At 41.1% G+C, this 15,904-nt stretch overlaps 1 protein-coding gene and 1 pseudogene across 1 annotated transcript in view; one reads left to right on the top strand and one right to left on the bottom strand.

Moving 5' to 3' along the window:
- Nucleotides 1–15,904, top strand: part of LOC124552321 (serine-aspartate repeat-containing protein I-like) — a 202,553-nt gene that overhangs the window by 12,502 nt on the left and 174,147 nt on the right. The window lies entirely within an intron of this gene.
- Nucleotides 5,904–6,021, bottom strand: LOC124552892 (annotated as a pseudogene).

Genomic DNA, 15,904 nt, shown 5'->3' with positions numbered 1-15,904 from the left:
TTGATGCGGCCTGCCAAGAATTCCTTTCCTGTGCTAACCTCTTCACTTGCAACCTACGTCCTCAATTATTTGCTTGACGTATTCCAATCTCTGTCTTCCTCTACAGTGTTTGCCCTCTACAGCTCCCTCTAGTACCATGGAAGTCATTCCCTCATGTCTTAGCAGATGTCCTATCATCCTGTCCCTTCTCCTTATCAGTTGTTTTCCACATATTCCTTTACTCTCCGATTCTGCGTAGAACCTCCTCATTCCTTACCTTATCAGTCCACCTAATTTTCAACATTCGTCTATAGCACCATATCTCAAATGCTTCGATTCTCTTCTGTTCCGGTTTTCCCACAGTCCATGTTTCACTACCATACAATGCTGTACTCCAGACGTACATCCTCAGAAATTTCTTCCTCAAATTAAGGCCGGTATTTGATATTAGTAGACTTCTCTTGGCCAGAAATTCCTTTTTTGCCATAGCGAGTCTGCTTTTGATGTCCTCCTTGCTCCGTCCGTCATTGGTTATTTTACTGCCTAGGTAGCAGAATTCCTTAACTTCATTGACTTCGTGACCATCAATCCTGATGTTAAGTTTCTCGCTGTTCTCATATCTACTACTTCTCATTACCTTCGTCTTTCTCCGATTTACTCTCAAACCATACTGTGTACTCATTAGACTGTTCATTCCGTTCAGCAGATCATTTAATTCTTCTTCACTTTCACTCAGGATAGCAATGTCATCAGCAAATCGTATCATTGATATCCTTTCACCTTGTATTTTAATTCCACTCCTGAACCTTTCTTTTATTTCCATCATTGCTTCCTCGATGTACAGATTGAAGAGTAGGGGCGAATGACTACAGCCTTGTCTTACACCCTTCTTAATTCGAGCACTTCGTTCTTGATCGTCCACTCTTATTATTCCCTCTTGGTTGTTGTACATATTGTATATGACCTGTCTCTCCCTATAGCGTACCCCTACTTTTTTCAGAATCTCGAACAGCTTGCACCATTTTATATTGTCGAACGCTTTTTCCAGGTCGACAAATCCTATGAAAGTGTCTTGATTTTTCTTTAGCCTTGCTTCCATTACTAGCCGTAACGTTGGAATTGCCTCTCTCGTCTCTTTACTTTTCCTAAAGCCAAACTGATCGTCACCTAGCGCATTCTCAATTTTCTTTTTCCATTCTTCTGTATATTATTCTTGTAAGCAGTTTCAATGCATGAGCTGTTAAGCTGATTGTGCGATAATTCTCGCACTTGTCAGCTCTTGCCGTCTTCGGAATTGTGTGGATGATGCTTTTCCGAAAGTCAGATGGTATGTCGCCAGACTCATATATTCTACACACCAACGTGAATAGTCGTTTTGTTGCCACTTCCCCCAATGATTTTAGAAATTCTGATGGAATGTTATCTATCCCTTCTGCCTTATTTGATCGTAAGTCCTCCAAAGCTCTTTTAAATTCCGATTCTAATATTGGATCCCCTATCTCTTCTAAATCGACTCCTGTTTCTTCTTCTATCACATCAGACAAATCTTCACACTCACAGAGGCTTTCAAGGTATTCTTTCCACCTATTTGCTCTCTCCTCTGCATTTAACAGTGGAATTTCTGTTGCACTCTTAATGTTACCACCGTTGCTTTTAATGTCACCAAAGGTTGTTTTGACTTTCCTGTATGCTGAGTCTGTCCTTCCGACAATCATATCTTTTTCGATGTCTTCACATTTTTCCTGCAGCCATTTTGTCTTAGCTTCCCTGCACTTCCTATTTATTGCATTCCTCAGCGACTTGTATTTCTGTATTCCTGATTTTCCTGGAACATGTTTGTACTTCCACCTTTCATCAATCAACTGAACAGGGTATTCACTATTACTAGCTGAAACTTGTTACAGAACTCAATTAGTCTTTCTCCTCTTTCATTCCTTGTCCCAAGCCCATATTCTCCTGTAACCTTTTCTTCTACTCCTTCCCCTACAACTGCATTCCAGTCGCCCATGACTATTAGATTTTCATCCCCCTTTACAATACTGCATTACCCTTTCAATATCCTCATACACTTTCTCTATCTGTTCATCTTTAGCTTGCGACGTCGGCATGTATACCTGAACTATCGTTGTCAGTGTTGGTCTGCTGTCGATTCTGATTAGAACAACCCGGTCACTGAACTGTTCACAGTAACACACCCTCTGCCCTACCTTCCTATTCATAATGAATCCTACACCTGTTATACCATTTTCTGCTGCTGTTGATATTACCCGATACTCATCTGACCAGAAATCCTTGTCTTCCTTCCACTTCACTTCACTGACACCTACTATATCTAGATTGAGCCTTTGCATTTCCCTTTTCAGATTTTCTAGTTTCCCTACCACGTTCAAGCTTCTGACATTCCACGCCCTGACTCGTAGAACGTTATCCTTTCGTTCATTATTCAATCTTTTTCTCATGGTACCCTCCCCCTTGGCAGTCCCCTCCCGGAGATCCAAATGGAGGACTATTCTGGAACCTTTTGCCAATGGAGAGATCATCATGACACTTCTTCAATTACAGGCCACATGTCCTGTGGATACACGTTGTGTGTCTTTAATGCAGTGGTTTCCATTGCCTTCTGCATCCTCATGTCGTTGATCATTGCTGATTCTTCCGCCTTTAGGGGCAATTTCCCACCCCTAGGACAAGAGAGTGCCCTGAACCTCTATCCGCTCCTCCGCCCTATTTGACAAGGCCGTTGGCAGAATGAGGCTGACTTCTTATGCCAGAAGTCTTCGGCCGCCAATGCTGATCATTTATCAAAATTTAGGCAGTGGCTGGGATCGAACTTGGGACAGAAGACGTTTTGATTATGAATCAAAGACGCTACCCCTAGACCACGGGTATTAGTATTATTGTCAGTCAGCTGTCCACCAGGATAAGGGCATCCATTTGATAGTTTGTCAAGGAGGTAGGGGGCATGCTAGATCTGGGGTTGTAAATTTTTAATATTTTGGAAGATGAACGACAATTTGTAAGTAGTCATAAAGAAGTTCCCAGTTCCCACCCTGTTAAAAATCTTTGTAATACTCACTTTTAAATCATCTGACTACACTATATTTTTTCCTTTCCATGAGAGGGGGGGGGGGGGGGGGGGAGTGTCCTTGCCCCGCCGGGGATGGGCTCTCTTGCACCAGGATGAATAGCCACCAGCAAATGGTTACCGAGAGCAAAATTGGCCACGAAGTTACACAACATGTCACTGCATGCAGCATGCTCTGTTTGAAAGGTTGCGTCACAAGCTGGGGCATCTCAATCCTTCCTTCCACCACCAGCTTCTCTGAACTACTCAGATGGGGTTATCCTTGCAACACTTTCTTTGCTTCTGATCACCCTAGCCTCAACCTACGGTAACCTATGTCGCTCCCCACACCATTCAATAGTTTATCCTTTCTGTGTCCTGCCACCCCCTCACAGATTCACATCCCGATGCTACTCCACACCCCGGCAGCCATTCGTCACATGCCTAGCTCATGCTCCTGTCACCTCTCGCTCATTGCTAACTGACAAACTGGCTTCCTTCCGCCACCTGACTGGGCACTCATCCCCAATCCATCCCCTGCCTCTCTCTCTCTCTCTCTCTCTCTATCTCTCTCTCTCTCTGCCCCTCTCCGCCCCTCTCCCTCCCTCCCTCTAACCACCCCACCCAACACAACCCCCGCTCAAAGAAAGAATTACTCCAAAAGCTAGCAAGTTATCTTTGTTTATGTGTGAGCCTATCAATGATGCTATGCCTGTGGTTTTCAGTGAGTGGCCCCCTTAATCCAAAAGTATTTACATATTGATATGTATGTTAATTACTTCCAGATTATCTTTTATACATGTTGTTGTTGTGGTCCTAAGACTGGTTTGATGCTACTCTATCCTAGTCTGTCCTGTGTAAACCTTTTCATCTCTGTGTAACTACTGCCATTTGCATCCGTCTGAACATACTTGACAGCATTCAAGCATTGGTCTTCCTAAACAAACCGAGCAGGGTGGCATATTCAGGAGGACGTCAGCTCAAATTCACATCTGGCCATCCATTTTTAAGTTTTCTAATCTTTGTTCATTGTTGTTCTATAGCACTACATTTCATTCTCTACCTGTCTGAACTGCTTATTGTCCTCATTTCACTTCCAGACAAGACTGCACTGCGGGCAAATACCTTCAAAAAAGTGTTCCAAACCCTTAAATTGATATTACGTGTTAACAAATTTCTCTTATTTAGAAATGCCTTTCTTGCTCTTGGCAGTATATGATTTTTTGTTCCAAATAGCAAAACTTATCTATTACTTTTAGTGACTCATTTCCTAATCTAATTCCCTCGGCATCATCTGATTTAGTATGAAATGCTCGAAATTCCCACCATTAGCTCTAAGAAAAAATTCCAGTGGATTGAGATCAACAGAGCCAGTAGACCAAGATGTTGCTACCCATTTCCATTAATTTGGGAAACACTGATTTAAAATTTTTCATACTTCGAGAGCTGTCTGGAGATGGTAGGGGTAAAGGAGTTGCTCTCGTAACACTTATCACACAGTGACATGCCATGAACCACATGTAGTGATATAAGTATATTACAATGTCTTCCAGCAAATCATTTGAATGTTCCATTAAAAACTCACTGTATGATTTTCCAGTCAGTGTTTCATGGAAAATGGAAGGTCCAATTAATCTTTCACCAGTTATGGCAGCCTATAGATTAATGATAAATTGTTGTTGATGTCATGTTTCCAGAATTTCAGAATGATTCTCATCTGCCCATACCTGAGTGTTGTGAAAATTCTGCACTCCATTCCCGGTGAACTTTGCTTCATCAGTGAATAGTGTGTAAGACAGAAAGTATTGGTTCTCGACTCACATCCCCTGCAACCTAGTATAAAAAGCTTTTCTGTATTAAAAATGTGTTTCAGTAAGATCTTGCGCTGTTTGGAGGTGGTAGGGGTAAAGAAGTTGCTCTCGTAACACTTTCCACACAGTGACATGGCCCATGCTCAGTTTCTGGTATTTCTGTAGTGCTGCCTCCATTGTGGTCCTAAGTATAATGAAGCATGCTAGATTGCAAATCAAGTGTTCTAACTCCATTTGATCTTCCACAGTGAAATGACCTTTTTCTGAAAAGAGTCTGTTTCCTTAAGACATTCCTGTATTTCAGAAGAAAACTCAGTCATCAGTTGCACTATATTTTGATTTTGCTACACCAGTTTCTACAGATTTATTTGTCATCTTCAGATGCCTACAAAATTAGGACTATTATAAATCTTCAGACTTTGGCTATATGTTTAGTATAAGAAATGTATTACATGTTCATGTGTTTTTTTGAAACATTTTATTGTTCGGTAAATGTCTATTAGGAAATAGTTCAGGGAAATGTTTGGCTTCAGGTGCATTGTGATTTGTGACTCCACATATCAGGTGCCTGTTTGTCATGCGATGATTACATTTTAGCCACAAATGTACAGTACAAACTGGTCCAATAAAAATACGGCCAAGCAGGCATCACATTTGCGATGGAAAGTCAGACACAGTGAGTCACTCTTTAGCTGAAGTTGCTAATACACTCTTGTTCAATGGCGCCTCTTTCAGAAACAGCCAATTTGATTTGTAGCAGGGGATCAATGTTCAGTATACACTAAACACTAGTCCAATAAGTACTGTAGAAAAGCTCCCACTACTGATTGTGTTCTCTGTACTAAAAAAGCACTCGGTCGTCAGGCCACAAGTGGCCGACCGGGACCGTCCGACCGCCGTGTCATCTCACTGAGGATATGGATAGGAGGGGTGTGTGGTCAGCACACTACTCTCCCGGTCGTTATGATGGTTTTCTTTGACCGGAGCCACTACTATTCGGTCGAGTAGCTCCTCAATTGGCATCACGAGGCTGAGTGCACCCCGAAAAATGGCAACAGCACATGGCGGCCGTGATGGTCACCCATCCAAGTGTCGGCCAAGCCCGTCAGCGCTTAACTTCGGTGATCTGACGGGAACCGGTGTATCCACTGCAGCAAGGCCGTTGCCCTTCTGTACTGAAAGGATTTGTTTATTCACTAGTATCATCGCAACTAAGGTAAATATAAAAGGCTTGGACTTAGTGCTTCCCAAAACAAACAGCATTTGTAAAGAAAAAATGCCTGTAAAATCAAGCTGGAAATTTGAAAACAAAAAAAGACAGAAACGAAGCAAATGTGTGGTAACAAAAATGTGTGTGCACATGTCTATATGAACAGATTTGCTTCTTTTAAGTTCTCTGTCAATTCCCCAGAGGTTTCCCACATATTATTAAAGAACCTGTGCACTGACAAAGTCAGTATCTGTCTAATACAAATAATGGAGTTATATGGAAGTTACATTTCTGAATACAAGTATATAAATTGTAGAAGTAATGTTAACGAGATATGCTTCTACTTTGTATTTTAAATATTAGGGTATTTTTAATTTCCTGCTTGATGTCCAGAAACAAACTGTTACAGGCTTTTGCATCAGATGTAAAACTCCATTTTGAACCTTGGTTTCATTGATTGTTGCTCGAGTTTCATTAATTGACGCCCTACACAACACTGCCCATAAGCAGGTGGAAGCTGTATTGGCCACAGTGAGAGGTTTCGCACTGCTGCCCTGGGCTGCTGCACCATTGGGATATCTGAGATGAATGCTCTGGCAGTCCTGGAGTATAGCATCATTTGGGATCCCTGACACCACTACATCTTCTGATTTGCATGTCCCAGCCAGTCTCTGGCGGTCAATGGTGAGCAGTGGTGGGACAGTAAATCTCTGGGCAGAAGGTGAAAGTGGGTACTGGCTGCACAGCTGCCCCTGAGCATCTTAAAAACAGGTTTGAGGTATTGTCTGCTACAGAAATTATGTCTAGCCTGTACAGGCTGCTTCACCTGTTGAGACTAGCCGACCTTCCGGAGAGGTCTGAACAAGCACAGAGGGAGATATTGCCTATCATTGGGAGCTTCAGTGTTTCTCGGGTGATGGAGTTACTCTGAAAAATACCGCACAGGTCAGACAAGAAGGCCAGTGTCACTCCGTTTGCCTGACAGGGGGTCTCATCAGTTGAGTGTACTAGGTACAACCAGCCGCAAATTGTCGCTCTTGTAGGCACGGATGGTGCTTGCTGCCTGGATGAGAGGCCATTCTTGGTTCCTGCAGGTAGCTGGATGTGTTGATGAAGAGATCTAGCCTCATCCGTAGGATGGAAGCAGAGCTACCATTTTGCAGCATAGTTCCCATAACCCATCGTGGTCCTCAGGTTTGAAGCAGAATGGATGGTCTAAGGCTAAGCATCTGCTGGAACTGTATTCAACTGTTAGCCGTATATGACTGCACACAGCTAACTAATGCCAAGATATTTTTTGCCATTGGGCCGTCCCACTGCACACAGTGAAGCCAGCCACATATGACTGTACACTGCCAGCTGACAGACGGATCCCAGTGAAATGGGATTGGTTGGACATAGTGTTTCGTAGCAGATGCAAGCGAGTGCTTGTGTCTGGTTGTCTTTTGCACTTATTTACCAACTATGGATGTAGAGAAATTTGTGAATGAGAATTGATCACCATGCAATATCCAAGACAAGATATATCTCCTCTGTGATTTAGAGGAAACTATGATTGAAAGCTGCAGAGGACATGAGTGTAAAACTTTAATCATAACGTAGCAAAAAACGTAATACAAAGATCAGATTTATTGAACATGTGATAAGTGACATTTACACTGACATTCAATAAGACTGTTAACAGAATTCTAGAAACCATATTTAAAAACAAAATTGAGAAGAACCTAAAGAAACTCCACAGTACTGTCTTGCCTATGTCTATCAGATAAACTTAGTATGGTGTGGTGACAGAAACAGTACACATCTTGGAAAAAAGCACATGTTGTGTTATTTTTCTATTAAATTCTCTGCTCTTTTTATACATCAGTGACCAGTTATAAGTACTCCAATCAATAAGACTTTTAAAAATTCTAGAAACTGTATTTAAAATCAAAATTGGGAACACCTTCAACCATATGTTCACCATATGTATCTAGTATTCTTTAAAGTACTCAAACTGCTTTGATTCATGCACTTCCCTTTAGCAAAACAGTGCTATATATTTGTGTGTTATAGAATACGCTGCATAGACACTGTGATTCTCGCTGGCAAAGCGGAAAGTTTTGTCGATTCTGCAAGCTGGCGCAGCTGATGGTTCTTCACCTTCCTTGTCAATTACAATTTTCTGTAAACAGCAAATACATTTGAGTATGTCAACACTATCATGCTTACAATTTCAGTACTTGTTTGCAGCAGTCTCCATTTACTTATCATTATTAGGAACACATATGTTCTATCACTTGTCTCATGAAGCCAGAATGAGATTTTCACTCTGCAGCGGAGTGTGCGCTGATATGAAACTTTCTGGCAGGTTAAAACTGTGTGCCCAACCGAGACTCGAATTCGGGACCTTTGCCTTTCGCGGGCAAGTGCTCTACCATCTGAGCTACTGAAGCACGACTCACGCCCGGTCCTCACAGCTTTACTTCTGCCAGTATCTCGTCTCCTACCTTCCAAACTTTACAGAAGCTCTCCTGCGAACCTTGCAGAACTCTCATTCTGGAAACATCCCCCAGGCTGTGGCTAAGCCATGTCTCCGCAGTATCCTTTCTTTCAGGAGTGCTAGTTCTGCAAGGTTCGCAGGAGAGCTTCTGTAAAGTTTGGAAGGTAGGAGACGAGATACTGGCAGAAGTAAAGCTGTGAGGACCAGGCGTGAGTCGTGCTTCGGTAGCTCAGATGGTAGAGCACTTGCCCGCGAAAGGCAAATGTCCCGAGTCGAGTCTCGGTCGGGCACACAGTTTTAATCTGCCAGAAAGTTTCACTTGTCTAATCTTAGAAAAACATCTGTTGAAAGTATTTTGCTTTGATCCAAGTTTTGTCACTGAGAATGGTCTCATCAGGTAAGTTTTCAGTGAACTGACAGGTTCCCGGCCAAGTACCAGATCTTACTCAGCTACAGTGGATGAGATTCATTGATTAGCCATAGTCGTACGACCGTACAGACAGCCTGTAGTTGGACAAATACGGCTCCAGAGGATGACCAACCTAAACCAGAGGCTATTGGGTAGAGAATTGTTGGATTCCACTTAACAGGACAGGTGCAGACTATACCCAGGAAGTGGCTGCTAGGGTAGAGGAGTACTTGTGGCATGCCCATGTGCGTTCTTTAGGATAGAGAAATCCCTCCACAGGCCCGATAAGAATCCAAATGAAGTAACATTTGTCAGAGCAGATCAGAGAAAGGAAATGTTAATATTTTGGTATTAGTTAACTGCTGGAGCATCTACAGAAAGGTCCTGGAACCATCTCACTTATAGATGCTAACAGAGTACACATAGTACTAGGGACAGAAATCTGGCTGAAAGCAGGTGTAAGTAGAAGTGAAATTCTAAATTCCAATTGGAATGTATATCACAAAGATAGGTTGAACATTGATGGGGGAGGTGTGTTTATAGCCATAAAAAAATATGGTAATATATAGTGAGATTAGTTCAGATTCTGAATTTGAAATAATTTGGGTGAAGACAAGTGTTAAAGATGGATCAAATAATGTCATTGGATTGTTTTGTAGATCCCCTGCCTCAGCAGCAGAGGCCAAACAGTTGAGATGAAGCTCGGAGAATATTTTGCGTGCATTTCCTGGTCTTGTTCTAGTTTTAGATGGAGATTTTAACTTACTAGCTATTGATTGGGAGACTCAAGTGATTTGGGCAGGTAGTAAGCACAGAAATTCCTGTGACATTGTTCTAATGCTTTATCTGAAAAATTACCTTGAGCAGTTAATCAGAGAAACAGCTCTTGAAGATAACATCTTTGACCTGTTGGTGACAAACAGACCCGAACTCTTCGGTCCATTGTAGAACAGTCAGTCAGTGATCGTAAGTCCATTACAGCATTACTGAATATGGCTGTAAATAGGAACACAAATAAAGGCAGGAAGATCTTACTGCTTATCAAGAGTGACAGGAGAGAGATTACAGATTGGGTGAGTGGTTAGCTCGAAAATTTCATCTCCGGTACTAACAATGCTGACTATTAGTGGAAGGAGTTCAAGAGTGTTGTGCAGTACACTTTACACTGGTATGTGCTGAAGAAAATTGTGAGGGATGGAAAAGACCCGCTCTGGTTCGACAGATGTGTTAGAAAACTTCTACAAAAGCGAAGGGAGCTTTATGGCAAATTTAAATGTAGCCAATGCTGTCACAGACAAGGCAAAAATTAAATGCAGCCAAAATTAGTGTTAAGGAAAGCCGTGCGTAAAATTCTATCTATACACTTTACGGCAAATCCTAAGAAGTTTTGGTCTTATGTTAAATCAGTAAACAGATCAAACCCATCTGTCCAGACACTTTGTGACCGTAATGGCATTGAAATGGAGGACAACACAGAAAATGCTTTTTCTGAAACTTTTTCACAGAGGAAGATCGCATTGTGGTACCTCCTTTAAATTATCGCACGAACAACGAAATTGCTGATATCGAAATAAGCCTTACGGGGTGGAAAAGAAATGAAATTGCTCAACAGAGGGAAGGCCATCGAAATTGATGGGATACCATTACATTTCTACATAGAGTTTTCAAAAGAACTTGATGCCTCTTCTAGCAGCTTTGTAGGTCTTTGGAGGAGCAAAGCATTTGTGATGATTGGAAAAAATTTCAGATTACCCCATTTTCAAGTAAGTTCATCAATCGGACACACAAAATTATAGGCCTATATCTCTGATGTCGATCGGTTGTAGAATTTTGGAACGTGTTTTACGCTCAGCATTGTGACGTCTCTGGATGCAAAAGTCTTCTATGTAGAAACCCACCATGGGCTCCAAAAACAATGATTGTGTGGAACACTGGTTGATTTGCCCATGCGTGTGATCCAGAAAGCAGTAGATACAGGTGCTCAGGTAGATGCCATGTTCCTGAAGTTTTGAAAGGCATTTGATACAGTGCCCCCTAATGAACAAAGTATGAATGTACGGAATATCAGACCAGCTGTGTGATTGCATTGAAAAGAGAGAAATCTTCAGACATAATAGTAACTTCAGGCATGTCCCAAGGGAGTGATAGAAGATCATTATGTTTCAAAATATACTGTACATAAATGACCCAGTAGGTAATGTCGGAAGTTCTGTAAGGTCTTTCATGCATGATGCTGTTCTATACAGAATCGCAATGGTAGAAAAGTCTAGTGAAATGCAGGAAGACTGCAGAGGATTGATGATGCTGGGTGCGGGGAGTGGCAATTGACCATCAACATAAACAAATTCAATGTATTGCAAAGACATAGAAAGAAACACCCATTACTGTATGATTATGTGATTGCAGAACAATCACTGGAAGCAGTTACTTCCATTAAATAACTAGCAGTATGCGTATGGAGAGATTTGAAAAGGAGGTACTAAATAAAACTGTGAGTAAAACAGGTGGCAAACTGATATTTCTCAGGAAATGTAGTCCATCAACAGAAGAAGTAGCTTACGTAACGCTTGTTTGATCAAGACTTGAATATTGCTTGCCAAATATATTGCCAGCAGTATACACTGCCAGCAGTATACACTGCAAGAGAGATGTTCTTTGTCATGATTTGGTTTGTTGTTGAAGTTCCAACACTGTATGTTCTTAGAAGAGTCAAATATATTGCTTGCTCTTATGTATATCTTTTGAAATGACCACGAAGATAAAATCAGAGAGAGTACCACATGAACGATTATCGGCAATCATTCTGTCTGTGAACTATTTGAGAGTGAAACAGGAAAAGGGGGATAGTGATAGTGGTTCACAAAGTACCCTCTATCAAACACTGCAAGTAGGTGTTTGGTTACACATATTCATTTACCCTGAACAAAGCCGTCCCAAATGTTATATCATATGATATGAGGAAATGAATATATGTATCTTAAACAAATTTCACTGTATCATTGGTGACAACTTTGGACAATAGTCATATCACAAAGCTAGCTGGGGGGGGGGGGGGGGGGGGGGTGTCCAGAGCGAGGTTCACCATTGGCATCTTCTCGACCAACTTGGAAGAGTATGCACCACTTGCAAACATTTTTCTTACTTAGAGCAGACTCACCGTATGCCACTGTCAAGAATTCGAGTGTTTTAGAGCACTTGATTCCACTTTTCATACAAAATTTGTTGCAAATTGTTTGCTCCAGTTTTTATAGTAATCAAAAATCACTGAGCACACTACAACACGTCTAACCTTTCTATCTGTCAAAAACAAACAAAGTATGCTGTACATTTGAAACTGTGAACATATGTTCGGGAAATGCGTACCAACATAACAAAAAAAGTTCACTATCAAATGTATGTTGCCCGCGCAATTTGAAAAGTCACCTGACAGCCCGTGTATATAAAAATGTAAATGTTTGTTTGTTCAAAGTTGTTAATCTTCAAAAATTCTTGACTGATTGCTTTGAAATTGTGACATAATGCTGCATTCTAATAAAGGTATGTTTGTAGGTACTTAATTCTGAGTATATGTGTATTTGAGTATATGCGTGGCCGGGTACCGGTACAGCTAGTTGTGTATAAAAAGAACAGGAAGTGCTAAATTATGCTGCAGCTGAAAGTTAACCTATTGACTATGAATTATAGTATAATAAAATAATGGAATAGATGATAATAAAATGCGTGGCTTTTTAAAATGTATTGAATTAATGAGATTAATTTTTCGGCGTGAATGACAAGCACAATAAGCTGAGCTATGCCTGGAAATAAGTCCGTATTAGTTCATATTATTTTGCAGGGCGGAGTAGTTTCTTTCTCCGCTGTAGATTTGTGCTTACCATTCTTTATAATACTACGTTTGGTCGCCGCGTTCACCTTTGAAGTCTTGACCGTGTTCCTATTAAGCTTGTCGGATCTTCGTAATTTTCCAAAGTACACAGGTGGGCTTCAGTTATTGTAATTATTGTACTATTTGAAATAACAACTCACACGACCTTTCTGTTAATAAAACAATACTGTATTTTTCTAAACGGTGCACATATGAAATCCACACTCCTCACTTATTCATAGCGATCCCAAAATGGCGGTCTACAATTACTCGCTAAAAAATTGACGTGCTTCTCACTCTTTCACTAGCTGAGCGCGAATCCCTCCTTCCTCCTACCGGTACCAGAAAAAATCCTCTGTTTATTAACAACTGAAAGTCAAAAAATACATGACGGTAGGCATAGGCTCTATGATGGGCTACCGCTTCATCTTGTCTCTTTGCCTTTAAGGAAGACGAAAACATAAAGGAAATGCAAAAGGTTTATCACAGAATGAAGGCATCCTTCCCTTGAGGACTGCTGTATTATTCAATTATTCAGTTTCTGATTTGAATCTCTAATCAGCTGAAAGTAACACCTGTTACAATCATTAAGCCTGTCCATATTCCTATTGTATGTCAGTGCCCCACAGATAACATGATGACGGGAGGAGCCCCAAGACTGTTTTTATTCCTTTACAATTTTTTCTGTGGGTTAAAGTAATGCCGGGATGATTCCTTGGGAAATAACAGAGCCAATTTCCCTCACCGTCCTTGACTAGTTGGAGCTTGTGCTCCAGTGACCTCATCACTGACAGTATATTAAACTGCGATTTTTGTTCTTTCTTCAAGATGAGATGTTAATTGAGATATGCAATAACAGAGAGAATTAACTATGAAAAAAATATTTCTAGTGCTGTGTTATCAATAAATGGATCTGCTGTATCCATGTCATAAAAGGAATGACTGTAAATCTTGTACCAAACAACATTATTGTTTCCAACATTCACGCTGTCTTCAGATAGTCAGTCCATCTGGGGGGGGGGGGGGGGGGATGATCTGCAGCTGAACATGCAACTGCTGGTTATCTGTGTGGCCATTAATGCCTGTTCCTAGTTCTTGCAGGTCATTTTTCCTTTTTTTTAATGTCATAATATGAATATTTGTGAGGTTAACACTTGAACTGTTTGTTATGAACCTATTGCTCACCATCCATCCAAAAAGTACTGAGACTGGTTTTAAGTGACATCAGCACAGTAACTATAATGGGAGCTTGGAAGAACAACTGTAAACAACAGATTTGCATTTGACCAGTTAGCTGTAAGCAAGCATCGTTAAGTAGTGGACATGTGGCCTTAGTGTGTCACTGTCGTAGTGCCACAAATTGCAACGACCAAACAAATTGAACATCTCTAAATCAAGTATTCGAGACTTTCTCCAGAATGTTTTGAAGAAGAAAACTGTGTGTACAAAGTTTGCCCCTCATGCCTTGACTACCAAACAAAAACAGCTATGCGAGGACACCTGTCACGACTCAATTGAAATGAAAAATATGGTCAGTTCTTTTCTGGAAAACGTCATCACAGGTGAGGAGACTTTGGATCAATAAGACCTTGCAGCGAAACAATGTAGTGCAGAATGGGTCTCCGATGGTTCGCCAAACCTGAAAATGGTGCGAATGTGATGTGCAAGTTGAACAACATCCCAATGAAGAGTTTTTCTGGCAGTTTCTCATTGTTGTCTGATGGTTCTGTGCCTTGCACCCAATTGGGTGGGGAGGGGGTGGGGGAGGCTATGTAGAACATGTGGAGGTATAAAACTATCACCTTAACTTTTTTCTGTGTTTTGTTAATACAGTCTCAAAACTTTGTGGAGTGACGGGATTGGCCTGTTCAACTATCATCTGAACTGTGCCTCGTAAGGTCCAATCGGACTCTTAATTAGCATGCTTATATCATCAGCAAAAATTACTGGGTTTGAATTGTCATTTAAAGTCATTGAAGGTTATTTCACCATTGTGTAGATAGGAGGTTAAAAAATATCTTTAGGTTCTTCATTTAATGTTGGTTCTTGAAACTTTGTAAACATGTTTTTTTTGGGATAACTACTGTCTCTCATCAAAAACATGGAACCTGAAGGTAAAGGAACTTAAGGAAGAATACCAGTAGATTATAATGGAAAAGTTATCAAAACGAACCAAAAATAGGAGAAAAAGAATGGTGTCACTTTAAAAGTGCTATGGTTGAAGCAGCAGTAGCTGTATGCAGAAGTACAAGTGGTAAAAACAGTGGAAGGAGACTTTGTGGAATGAAAGAGTGAAGGGGGCAGTGGGAAGGAAGAACAAGACCTTTAGACTGTAGTTCCGATGAAGGACAGAGTAAGCAAGGGAAGAGTATAAGAAAAAGAAGAAAGAGACAAATAAGACAGTGGCTGTGAAGAAAAGAAAGTGGATGGACGAAAGGAAGAAAGTGATGTAGGAAGATAGCAGAAGCAGCAAGTATAGAAGTGCTGTATAGAATGGTCATAAGTGTGAGGAGAAGTTTGAGGGAGAATGCAGCATGATGGATAAAAATGGGAAAGAGGTTAATAACAAACATACACTGAAGGTCTTGTGAAAGGAGTACTTTGAGCACTTGTGAAGTGCAGATGCTAGACGAGGATAATAGGTAGAGAATAGATGAGGATAATAGGTAGAATTAACCGGGGGGGGGGGGGGGGTACCTGACATGGAAAGAAATGGAAGTGACACTGAAGAAGAAGGAGTGAAAGGCACCAGTTATGGATGAACTGAGTGTCATAATGGTGACGGCAACAGGGGAGTTTGGGAAACAGTGGGTGTATTGTGTGGCAAGGGTGGTGTGGAATGAGAAGAAGACTCCAGAAGATTAGAAAAATGCACTAATTGTCCCTATATTCAAGAAAGGGAGTTGGAAGGAATTAGAAACTACAGGGGAGTCACAATGATACCACACTGTGCCAAGGCACGAAAAAATATCCTGGAGAGTAGAATGCAACCAAGAGCCAAGAACAAATTGAGACAGAAACAGCAAGGCTTCACACCTGTGAGGTCAACTTTTTTCCAATCTTCTCATTGGGTAAAACATTCTG

Source organism: Schistocerca americana, chromosome 10 (genome assembly GCF_021461395.2).
Source record: "Schistocerca americana isolate TAMUIC-IGC-003095 chromosome 10, iqSchAmer2.1, whole genome shotgun sequence".
NCBI classification, from domain to species: domain Eukaryota; kingdom Metazoa; phylum Arthropoda; class Insecta; order Orthoptera; family Acrididae; genus Schistocerca; species Schistocerca americana.
This window is presented reverse-complemented; position numbering and strand designations above follow the sequence as displayed.